We start from the raw sequence: 12,767 nt of genomic DNA on the forward strand, positions 1-12,767 counted from the left end.
CACTTTCCCCACCATCTATATCCTGGCACCTCCCAATTTTGGTATTTGACCTCATCTTTTTTTATGTTTAGTTACAATCTGATTTCCATTCACTGCACTAAACCCCCTTAGCTTGTAAACAAGATAGTAAGTCACTTACCTTTCCTGGTCTGAGGAGCTTTTCTACTAATGAACCCCTTCTTTCCCAAGCACTCTTTTCCAAGTTTTCATATCTAACTCAATCTGCAGCAACACTGTAAGTGAAAAATCTTACAAGTATTTATTGTTGTTCTTTAGGGTTTTACTGTCCCTGCATTTATGCCAAGTTATTTTTGCAGTTGCACTGAAATGGAGGAAAATCACCTACAGAAGAAGGAAGACACTTTGAATTTTAACTGACAGAGCTGAAATAGTTCATTATTTTTATTTCCTGGACAGTTATGTCTTCTATCTTTCATACATAGGCCTGTTCAGATGTTGATTCTGAATGGTATCACAAAACTCTATCACATAAATACAATTAACACCAGTATCTGCATTTTCCCTTCTCAATTGAGATACAGCATACCTTAACGCATATACTTCTTCCATTTTGATAACTACTTCACCTACTAAATCTATTTTTGCATAAAGTGACTAACATGGTACTAGTTAAAAATATAGAATTTTTATATGGATAAACTGCGGATACGCTGCTGGTTGTTTCTACATGCATAAGCCACTTCCTTGCCTACCTGCTTGCTCCATCGATTAACACATGGTTCTGACCCATCCATCTTTGAGCAGGCAGAAGCTGGAGCACATACACTTCATTCCAGACCTGAAATGAAAGCATAAATGTGAAAGCAGCCAGTAAACTAGAGCAACAAAGTAGCTGCCTGGCCAGGCATCTGCTGGATTGCCCTCAGACTATTGAGGGAAACATCCCTGAGAACTAATTCAGTATTAGTGATTAAAGATCTGGGAGCGTGTCAAAATTTTGTTTTTTTCTTCAAAGTTTACCAGCGTAATTCAGTTTGCTCTCTTGCTCTGTAAAGCTCGCTTTGGCCATCAATAATTTATGAGTTGCTGTGTACTTTGTGTAGTAATTGGGTAATGATTGTAGTTGGGGAAAAGCAAAACAACGCAAACAAAATCAGCGCTTGCTGCTCTTACAGCTCTATTGGATTAGGGACTACCTGAGAGTATGTTTAAATTGCTGCGTTACTTGCTCATATAAAGCCAATCTTTTGACGTGTAGCTGTTCTTCCTGCAGCTTCATAAGGTGGCTGCTGCCCTACTTTAGGTACGAAGTGTTTGTGTAAACTCCTGTACTTTAGGGAGTTCTCACCTGGGTGGAGATGAGAAAGCACCGGCAGGCTCTGACCTGATAGAAAGTGCAGGGTCTGAAACCTGGTTTAATGCATTTGAGCACTAAAGCTGGAGTCCTAAAGCTGGTTACGTTTCCATCTAATAGTAGGGTGTTGTGGGCTTTATATTAAGGCATGTTATTGGTACTGGGGTGCAGAGTACCTTTATGTTGATTAAGAATATTTTAGGATTCTTTATTCTCATCTGATGTTGGAATGAAGTGGTTCAGTGAAAGACGGGTTTGCAGTAATCCTGAGGAGGGGATAGATCTAGTCAGGAACCTGCCTTCGATCAACACATACTTGGTCAAACGAAAGCCACTTCGGGAAGCCCCCTGAAAAGGCAGCGCATGGTATGAGCACCATAGTGATCAGTAACAGGAAAAGCAACAGGTTTGACTTTTCTGCAGGCAGCTGACCAGCTGTAGGATTTTCATAGCAGTATTCATTGCAAGGCAGAATTTTAACCTTGGCCTAGAAGCTTAAGGATGTTTAACAAACTGAGCATTTAGCCCTGTTCCTGGTGGGACATTTGGAACATGACATTCAAGTAACACAAAAGCTTTTGCAGGGGAGTTATCTTAAAATGATGTGCTGCACGGTGTGAAATGGATGTTTAACAGAGGATCAGTAGTCCTTTGAAGGGCAGGAATCAGTTGCAGAAAAGAGGGATGTAATGGGAAGCGTAACTCATGTACCTGTCCTGGTCTTATTCATGGCATACAAAGGCTGGTTCTGCAGCCCAGAGATGAGAGCAAGGTGATGGAGAGATTCTGCCTCCCCCACAAAGGACTGCTCATACCGCCTTGTCCCTGAAGGTCAATATCCCATCTAGGTTTCTTCTTTGGAAGAAAAAATGCGACTTTTCACCCCAAATCCAGAGATGTAAGCAATTATTTCCAAGTGTCATTTTCATCAACATGCTAATCCTTGTCCGAGGTTTGTCATCTTAAATTGACTTGTCTTTCCACAAGCTACTTAAACTATCTAATGGAAAGCACTTCTCTACAGCCCCTCTGGCTCTGCTACATGTGCAAGTGACACTTCACAGCCGTCAAGAGGAGAAAAGTTTAAAACTTGTGATAATGCTATTATCTGACATCGTACTGTGGCCAGCTCCTGCCTCTGTGCCCTCTTAACAGTGCATTACCTCAGAAGCCCCTTTGTCCCAGAGAAAGTATCTCAAATTTAGGTCACAGCACAGTGACCAGCAGCGGAGCTGCTTAGCTGTGGTTATATCAGTGTGGACAGTTTAAAGCTGTGTTGGAGTTTGAGAAGAGGTTAATGTGCTTTTAATCCAACTGTGAGCTTCTGCCTTGCTGAAAGCCTGTGTTTTCCCTATCTGGGAGCGGTAGGGTTGAAGTTCAAATGAGTTTCAGTCTCCATAATTGTGTGGTGTGGTGAACATAAAGGAGCTAAACTGGTGTTACAGCCAGGATGTATCACTTACTGTCCCTTCACTCACATGGCAGTTGGCCTGGGCTGCTGAACTGTACAGACAGATTATTTTATCTTCTAAATTAATAGCCTACTGTGATATACTGCATGATTACAGATGCAGTTTTAGTGAGTTTGGAAACTAAGAGCAAGCTTGAGAGCCATAAGAAGCTAATGCATGTAACCATTCACGCTCTGTGCAAGAAATCATATTCAACGTGAGCTCTATAACACACGAATATTTTGAAGCCTGATTTGGCATCATGAAATGCTAGAGTGAATGAACAAATGCTGATGGGCTGCCATCAGTGTTGCAATAAAATAACTGTAATTAGGGGGGAAACAAATAATAAAAAAGCCTAACTGTATTTAGCAGTTTCTTTATTGTCAGCAGTAGGATGTATATTCCCCTAACAGATTTAGAAACTGCAGTGATAGGTGGTGACTCGTGTTGCTGCCACCATCATTCACTTACATTAGGATGATCTTGATAGGTATTTGCAATTGTTCTCTAGAGATGCTCTCAATTGTTGTAAGAGAAACTACCCGCTGTATTGAGCCAGCCACGTGCAATATAACCATTAGGATGACATGGGATCTCCAGATAATTAGTGAATCAGATTTATTGCCCGCTATGCCCCATTCTTTTATATGTCCACCCTGATTTCTCCCGTGGTGTCTTCTGTCTAGTGCAGTTAGAAGGCAATAACTTCTTCACCAGCCTTTCCTCCGAGTGTTTGGCTGTGGGGAAGGCATCTTCTGTACCCGCACTAAAGGCTGAAGAAATAATGTGAACTTTATTGCTGCTTCCAGTTGGGAGCTCAGTCCTTTAGTTACTTCCAGGTGATGGTTCTTAAATGAATTCAACCCCAGGAACAAGAAACAACAATGCATGGGATCCTTAGGCAGTTATCGCTTCAAATTTAGTATGAATTGGAGTCAGGCATCAGTCAGGAAAACCCCCTTTGTTTGCGTGCAGCACCCTGGCAGAACATGAGTGCTTTGGTGGGTGTGAGAGAAGAGGCTGGGAATGGTCCAAGCTGACGAGAAGTGACTTCTAGCATGATTCTGGATTTCACAGCAACGTGACAGGAAAAACACCTCCTGTTTGCTGCTTTGAATTGAGAAGTAGGTGGGCAAATTCTCTGTATAGGATTCTACAGATAAACCAGCTCTTTTCTTTGATTCTGCCTGGCTGTGCAATCGGTGCTGAAAGACTGAGTGTTGCCTTTTGCATTTAAGGAGCTTTGGAAAATATGTTGTCAAGTCTGATAAAAAATTTTTTAGCACAGCGAGCACTGCATTGTAAAAGGGTTGTGAGGATATGAGAGGAACAGTCGAGGTATCAACAAATGGTGACTTGGTCCTGTGAGAACCGGTGGTGATTTTTCACGAAAACTGTCAGGTAGCACAGAAGTAGAGATGTTGTGTGTAGACTTGTTTTCTCCCAGAAAAAGCAAAAGCAGCTGGTGAAGTAATGCTTTCTAAATCACTTGCCACGTACGAAAAAGATTTAAGAATGGTATTAATCCAGTTAATTGGTCATATAATGCTCTTAAGTTGGGCATAAATTAGTTTACTTCAAGTTTTTAAGGCTGGCGTGTGAACCATCACTGTACTTGAATGGTTGTCTTAAGCCAGGTGGATTCCACCTCTGTTTTCAGAGTAAAGCAATAGCAGAAATGCAGTTCACTTCCCTGAAGTCCCTCTGTGTAGCACGTGCTGTTCCTTCTGCGTGAACCAAGTGCTACCAGGGTGCTGTGCTGCTTTTCACCAGGTAGCTATTTGCCAGTGCTGGACTGAAGTACATACACAGGATGAAGGACTTAGCTCTGTCTGCTTCTGTAAGGCTCCAGCGGTGCAAAGTTGCATGCAAATCCTTAATTTCCTACTCTAAGTGTGCTAAAACGAATGCTGATATGCATTGTGTAGTGTTTAATGTATAAATAGGTTTGTGGGATTTACTGTTTACCTACCAACACTTCACGTGAATGAACATAATCACGCAGCGTTATGAACAAAAACTTCAAATTTCAAAGGGGCACAAGAATATAGACATGAGAATGTGAGTAAAATATGCATAACTTACAAACATCGTAAGTAGTTTAATAAAGCATTTATCTTCAGCTTTCATATGACATAACAGCAATGGCTCGAGGAGGAAGAAAGCCTGAGGAACTGATGCTCAGGGACTTTGGGGAAGCAATTCTGTGCGACTCCTCGATCCCACATAAGACCAGCCAACCAGTAGTGCTCACAGCTGGGGGTGTGGTGCTTGTTGCAGGTTTGCAGCAGCTTTTTGCTGGTTAGCTGATAGTCAGGTAAGTGTTCTTTAATGTCTTCTTGCTCTGGGCACCAAGTCTGTTCAGAAGTCTGATATGTAACTTGTTGATGCAACTTTGATAGTAAATTAGAAAGAGGAGAGTGTGAAAGTTGAAATACGCTGTGTTCCTGTAGGTGCATCAGTTGTGGGTTTGAAATGAATGGCAATACATTCTGCTGTTTGCTCTAACTTGCTACAAATTACACAGAACTATCTGGTCAAGATACCAAAATAAAACCCAAATAGCTGTGCTCAGGAAGCTAACTTTAAACACTAATCTTAAAATTATCTTCTTGTTTCCCCAAAAACTATTTTTATGGACTTGCTAACAGCTCTGTACTAGAAATCTTTTGCATGTTAGTAATAGAATTGTAGAATGGTTTGGGTTGGAAGGGGCCTAAAAGATCATGTAATTCCTGCCATGGGCAGGGACACCTCCCATCAAACCAGGCTGCCCAAAGCCCCATCCAACCTGGCTTGAACACTTCCAGGGATGGGGCATCCACAGCTCCTCTGGGCAGCCTGTTCCAGTGCCTCACCACCGTCATAGTAAAGTATTTCTTCATAAATTCTTCTGTACTTCAGTGGCTTAGGCTAAAATAGAGTTAATTTGCTTCATAGTAGCTCTGGAGCTATGTTTTGGATTTGTGACAGCATTGATAACACTGTTTTAGTTAGTGCTGAACAGTGCTTACACAGTGTCAAGGTTTTTTCCTGTTTCTCCGGCTGCTCTGCCAGTGAGTAGGCTGGGGGTGCACAAGTAGGAAGAGGACAGCCTGGACAGCTGAACTAACTGACCGAAGGGATATTCCTCACAGGAGCAAGCTGTGCCCAGCAGTAAAAGCTGGGGGAAGGAAAAAGGGAGGATGCTCAGAGTTATGGCACTGGGTTTCCCAAGTAACTGTTAGGTATGATGAAGCCTTGCTTTCCTGGAAATGGCTAATCACTGCCTGCTGGTGGGAAGCAGTGAATGGATTCTTTATTTTGCTTTGTGCACGCAGCTTTTGCTTTACCTATTAAACCGTTTATATCTAAGCCCATGAATTTTCTTGCTCCTACCTTTGTTTCACCCCTCCATACCACTGGGGGACTGTGTGAGCAGCTGTGTGGGACTTAGAGCTAAGCAACATCACCAAATCCTTGAAACTTGAAAGGGAATCAAAAATAATGATTGTTAGATCTCTGCATTCAAAATATGGGTTCTTCTACTGAAATCGTGACTTGTAGCTATTAAGAATAAAGAGTTGCTCTTCTCACTTAGTATCTTTCAAAAATTTGGTCTTGCTGCTCACCCTGCTATCTTTACTTTCTGGGTTATACATGAAATCTTGAAGTATCTTTTTGTTTTAATGTGAATCTTTTTGTTTTAATGAGTGCCATCCAGAAATGCTGTTGAGTGGCACCAATTGTGCCACAATTCAGTACCTGAATTAACTTGCAGTCTGTCTTAGCTTGCTTCCTAAGACAAATGGTTTTTAGGAATGGAAAAACAAGGGTGGAGTAGCTAATATTTGTAAAAGCATCTAATGTAACTTATAATTAGTCTTTTACAGACCTGCTGGGTGCTCCGGTGGCAGCGAGAAGGCTCCTACTGTTGGGCAGGAGACATACAGCATATAAACTTCCCTGGAAGGCACACCTGTGAACATGGGAGATAAACTCAGTAAGGAGCCCTTCAGTGTGGTTTACAAAAAGCCAGTCGCCAAGAAGGTGGATCAAGTTCCAGAGACTGCTTCAACACATCCTTACAAGCCTGAGGACTTCCAGGGTACAGCCAAAGAGCCGGCTAAGGGAACTTGTAAGGATTTTCAGGCTTCTGCAGATGCAAGAAAAAGATTGTAAAAGTGATCAAGAGCATGTGCTGTAAAAACTGTTCTGTTGGCCTGAGACATGCAGGCAGTATTTGTGCTCTGTTTCCTTTACAGGCCATGCAGGTGGGGAAGGCTGGGGCTTGTTTCAACTGCTTCCCATTCCTGCACACTGAAGATGGGGATTATATCACACAGTCTCTCAGCATATTTGCTTAACATCCTTTTGGATTTTTGAAGGGGGGGCTTTACAGCTACTGAAATCTTCTTTGGCATCTAACAGGTTGATTTTTTTTTTTTTTCCTTAGAAGTATGTTGTGCTTCTGTACAGAGAAGAATGAATACTTAATGGACAATAGCTGGCGTTCATGTCTTTGGTAATGGCCTTGCTGATGTATTTTGGCTGTACTGAATGATCTATAGTGGCTAGAGATGCCTCTTCCTGGTAGATGTGCATCTTAACTGGACTGGCTCGGGCCAGTCTGTGTATTTACAAGAGTAACTCTACCTTCTGGGAAATTTTATCAGTGTTAGAAGCTGTCTGTTACAATCTGAAGACATGACTGAGTTTAAAACGAATACTTTCTGTGCAATATTTCAAAGCATCAGTGAAGTTCCTTAATGTGTCAAGACCTGTACTACTGAGACTTGGCTGAAGACACTTAGATGATTCTGAAGGTCTTGCAACTTTAATGTAAATGAAGTTGTTTGAAAGCTATGGGTAGACTCAGTATAATGAAGACAAATGCGGGACCCGAAGAAACCTGAGCTCTGTAGTGGGCATTCTGTAACTTGAGTGTTCTGCACCTGTCTGTCATCCAATTAGTACCAAAGTAATTTTTTTCTGTAATGCTTTAACTAGACTTCAGGGGCCTCATTGTGCTGGGGAAAACACCAGGCTAACAGCTGAGGCGATGTAGCTCTCCTGCAGTTACTGTGGTTGGAGTTTGTAGTGACTGAACAAACAAGTCCTTGGCCCGAGCTGTAATAAGGTGAAAAGAGGCCTTGCTTTCTAACTGAGGTTGTCACACTGATGTTTTGAAATTCTCCCTTGAAAAGGAAACCGAGACGTATGCAACATGATTCTTCAAAGCATTTCTAAACATGTGTGCTCTCCTCTGAAGTTTCACTTGGGTTGAAAGCAGCTTCATTATTTTTTAAGCTTTTACCAACCACGCTGTTGTCTAAAGCTGTTTGATCTTTTTGCTAACCCTGTTTCTGCTCAGTCCAGTACTTATTTAGCTGAGGGATGTGCTTTAAGGTCCCTGGAACAAAAGCATCTTCCACCCATGTCATTGCTCTAAACAGTTTGGCCCCTTCTGCTGCTTTTTCTTCTAATCTAGGCTTCACAGCATCTGGTGCTCAAGGTATCTGAGTTAAAGCCACATTCAGCTCTTCCTCGGGCCTGTATGAAATGTTCCTCTTCCAGTACCTATTGCCAGAATGAGGAATATGGATGGCATGACCAGGGGCAGTACTCCAGATAGTGTGCCTTATTAGTTCCTGGATCAGTTTCAAGTGAGCTAGCTTGGCTTACCTGCGTGAGAAACATCTGGAGACACTCTTCCTCATTAAAGAGGAGTGAGAACAGGATTGATGTGAGCTACACTTGATATAAAATGTAGAATCTTGTTTCCTATTAGGGTGTGAATAGAGAGCTCAAGTGCTATGTTCATGCTGGGCAGACAGGACAAGACTGGGCCTAGGTTAGCAGTGGGCCTTGAATTGCAGTTAAAGAAATACCTTCATTTATTTGGAAGGTTCTGGAATATTGGTTATGACACTACATTCAGTACATGGGTACCAAAGGTGTGGGAATTGGGAGCTGATACTCTGATGCACTGCCTTCACTATGCCCATGGCAGGGGGTCCTGCTGCAGCTCACTGGTGGGTGACCAGGTGTGGGATACCAAACTGGTCTGCAGCCGTAACGTGCTGGGGGAGCAGATCTGCTACAAGTGGCAGTAGGCTTGAATTTTGACAGGCTTTGTCAGAAGTTGAAGAGGCCAAGTTCTGCTCAGCCAGTAACCAGGGCCATGTGCCTCCTTGTCCCCTAGCTGGCCAAAGGGTTCAACTGGATTTTTGCAGCCCTCTCAGCAGTGAGGGGCTGGGAAGGCTCTGACACGTGCATCCCCTTGAAGTTGGTCTGCCAAGTCAATTCAACTTTTGCAAGGAAAGTGTAACAGTCTGTATCAGACAGTAAGTCTGCACACTTTTCCAATGCTGTAAATGCAAAAAATCCACAAAGGCTAAGGAAAGAAAATGAGACTTCTTGTTTATAGTCTTTCCTTTGACTGTTCTAATGTACTTTGTCAAGAGTCTTAAACCAATGTTACTTAAAATGTTACAAGCATACAAATCTAAAGCCATTTTAAAATGGCATTAAATAACACCTTGCATGTGATACAATAGGGAACGGTGCGAGGAGGAACCGACTTAATGGAACTAATGTTCAGGGACACAAGGAGAAGCGGAGCGTGGGGCATGGGGTTTGTACCTTGTCTTGATGTGTGCTGAAATACTGAACAATGTAATACTTAACTGCTTTGTGTTTAACTGTGAACAGATGACATGGTGGAGTTGCTCTTTTTGATAGGTATGGTCTATGTTCCTGTGCCACTTGCTCATAAAACAATGAACGGGAAATGTAATGTCTTGTGATATATTGCTGTAATTAAGCACCTGTCAAAATAAGTTGTCAAAGCATGTTAAAGCAATTTTGATGTATTATTGTTGGTGAGCTCTTGTGCTCTTATTTACCCTGCAAGGGGGAAGTCCATGCTTTATTTCAAAAGTACTTATGCTACCCAGTCTTGTGTAACAGCCCATTAACTTGTAGAAGTACATAATCTTTCACATTAAATCAGGGATCTCAATACTATGGTTTTAAGTCTCTAGACACAAATGTAAGGCATTCTGTGACCATTGGAATGCTTTGCATACCCCATGGGGAATCTGCATACAATTTCCTTTGTAATTCTATGAAATGGATGACTTGCTTATTTAAGCCTGATGTATTTAACTCCATTCTTCCATCTCCAGATCAGTGTCTCGAGTGAAACAATATAAATTTTGACCAGTTTTTCTGCCTTTTCCCCTTCCCCACAGGAACCAGTCAATTTCTGCCTTTTCAGGTGTGTGGATGTTAATGAAATTTTCTTCATCTGTGGGTGAAAATATTCTTGATTTCTTCAGAAGCTATTCTACCTCAGTTAAGAACCTGTCTCCTATGTTAGTGCACTTAAACTCTATGTATAATTGATTCACTATCTGGGTATGTTGCTGCTGCAGTGCTGAAAGCATTGGGAACAAATATAAGGAAGATTTTTGTCTTCTGAGACATCTGATATTTTGTGTAGAAAAATAAATAACAATAAGATAAAAAATATAAATAAACTGTATTAATCACTGCACTAAGCTGTCTCCTATGTGAATGAGACTACTTTTAAAATCAAAGTGAAGATGAACTGACAGGCTGAGGAGGACACAAGTCCAGGATGCTTCAGGGAGCAAAGAGATGTGAAAAGGAGCACTGGGACCACCCCTACCTGAGGAAGAGCATGAGCACGGTGTGCTGTGAGGCTGAAGATAGTGCTCAGAAGCAGTCCAGTGTGATCAGAGTGAGCTTTAAACCTTGTTCTTTCTATAGGAACGCAAAGCCTGGCACACTTAAAAATAACAGATGCTCATGTGTTGTGGAAATAAATGTAACAAATATATGTGGAAAATTCTACAGTATTCAGCAGTCAGTAAGGAAATAAAAACACTGTGATGAAACTCGGACAGCTGTGTATCTTTGCACATATATTACAAGACAGGACTGTTTTCAGATTACTAAATGTGTAACCATACTTCACACATACATGCTTGCATATTTCTCAGTCATGCAGCATGTGTCCCATTGATGCTCTCATTCACAAGCAAAGTGTTTGCCCTAACTTCCAGGTCAAATGACAGTGCTTTAGCTACTTGTCCTAGCTTTGCCAGAACCTAATGTTTTAGACTAGTTTTTCCATTTGAGTGTAATGTTATTTAGCTTTCCCCATATATACTTGTCTTCTGCCTGTGACAGCTAATGTTCCCTTCCAGATAGGTGATGTCTCTTGTCCCAAAGACCTTTTTTTCCACAATGGTGTAATAAGAGTGCTCTCATGCTGCTTTAGTTATACACATATTTATATTGCTGCTCAATTTTAACTGTAGCTCATATTGAAACAGTACAGTAAAAAAGTGTTTTGTTCCTATTTTGTATTAGATATGCAAACTACATATCGAACACTCAGCCAATAGCACAGCTTGTGTCAGGTGGGGCAAGAGGTAAGCTGTCATCACCAGGCACATGCTGCGATTGGTGATGTTTTTGCAAGGTGACTTACACCTCTAAAGGCAACTAAGGAGAACAACAGGCTTTTATCTTAGATTTTGTAGCTTGTTCACACAGTTATGACAGTATTTTTTCAGACTGGGCCTGATGAAGCAGGTTGTGCTAAGAGACTGGCCCAAACACCTACTGTCATGCTTACAGGTGGTAAAGGTCATGAGAAAATTATTGAAGCAGACTAAGGGTTCCCTTAGAGGCAGTGAAAACTAAAATAAGTAGAAATTGTCAAACTTATGAAAAATCTTACCTTCTTTCTCTATTTACTTAATATGCACCAGTTCTCTTGAGGTTGACGATGAGCCATAAATAGAAAGCCACCTTTTATTTCCATTATTTTAGTTGCTAGTTGGTGTTCATGGGATGCGTAGCATAAATACATCAACACACTGACTTCACTTAAATTATCGAAGCAGTAACAGTAATACTCCATACCCTGGGCTGATGCTGACCTGGGTAATGCAGGCTCCTTCAGAAATGGCATCAGTGTCACCCTGTGGAAGCAGAACAAAGGATGTTATGAGAGGAGGCAGAATTTCTGCCCATGCTAAGGAAATCTGTAATAGTTTGAATGACAGTCGGGTAAACCCAGAAAAGAGAGGTTGTTCTGAGAAACAAGGGGGAAGAAGAAAGAAGCAACTCTGTACTTTGCAGAGACCGATCAGGTTCACTCTTGGGATGTTTATATTCTTCACCACACAAATGAACTAAAAAAACATGGATGTTAGGAAGAGTAATACACAAGCCTCAGGAGTGCCTTCTGTCCACTTACTAAAGATACGTTATTCAGGTAGGTTCTCCAAGGATGTCACTAGTACTAAAGACACGGATTTGATCTATTTCTGTTTTTCTTTCTTGGTTTTGCTTCCAGGTTTTTGTTTTGTTTTAGGGAAGGTTCCAAGCTGACTTTGAAAATGCAGCAATAATGCATGGAGCTGTGACAGGGGAGGTTCACACTGGATATAAGGAAAAGGTTCTTCATCCAGTGGGTGGTTGGGTACTGAAATAGGCTCCCCAAGGGCAGTGGTCATGGCACCGAGCTGCCAGACTTCAAGAAGCATTTGGACAATGCGCTCAGACACATGGCCTGATTTCTGGGTGGTCGTGCACAGATTAAGGAGTTGGACTGAATGACCCTTGTGGGTCCCTTCTAACTCAGTATATTCTATGATTTTATGGTTTTAATGACCCTAATTTCAACCCTTCTGAGCACTGAGGTTAAGAGAAGCCCACGCTGACTTACATTTTTCGGCACTCGCAACTAGTAGAGTCACAAAACACACAGACCTCTTTAGGAAAACTAAACAACCAGAAGAAAAAAATTATTGCATCACGTGCTGAGTCCTGAGTATAATGAGTACTCTCATCACTCTCGTGTCTGTTTCTGTTATTCAATAGAGCTGGCCCTTCCACTTTGTACAGGCATCCCCTTTGTACTGATATTTCTGAGCCTACTACCGATGCAAGTGAGAAGACCAGCTTAAAGGATGCCC

The 12,767-nt window shown here is 41.7% G+C and overlaps 1 protein-coding gene and 1 long non-coding RNA gene across 2 annotated transcripts in view; one reads left to right on the forward strand and one right to left on the reverse strand.

Annotated features, from left to right (window-relative positions):
* Nucleotides 1–12,767, reverse strand: part of LOC308182811 (uncharacterized protein) — a 207,307-nt gene that overhangs the window by 139,917 nt on the left and 54,623 nt on the right. Inside the window, exons 9-10 of the mRNA XM_080568029.1 lie at nucleotides 11,710–11,768; nucleotides 714–799 (exon numbers count right to left, since the gene is read on the reverse strand). The gene's annotated coding sequence lies outside the window, so the exon portion shown is untranslated. The remainder of the gene's footprint in view (nucleotides 1–713; nucleotides 800–11,709; nucleotides 11,769–12,767) is intronic.
* LOC308182832 lies at nucleotides 807–10,676 on the forward strand. The gene is made up of 2 exons (XR_013942109.1): nucleotides 807–5,086; nucleotides 6,632–10,676. It is a non-coding gene; the product is annotated as an uncharacterized lncRNA (long non-coding RNA).

Source organism: Anser brachyrhynchus, assembly GCF_964034855.1.
Source record: "Anser brachyrhynchus genome assembly, chromosome: 25".
NCBI classification, from domain to species: Eukaryota; Metazoa; Chordata; class Aves; order Anseriformes; family Anatidae; genus Anser; species Anser brachyrhynchus.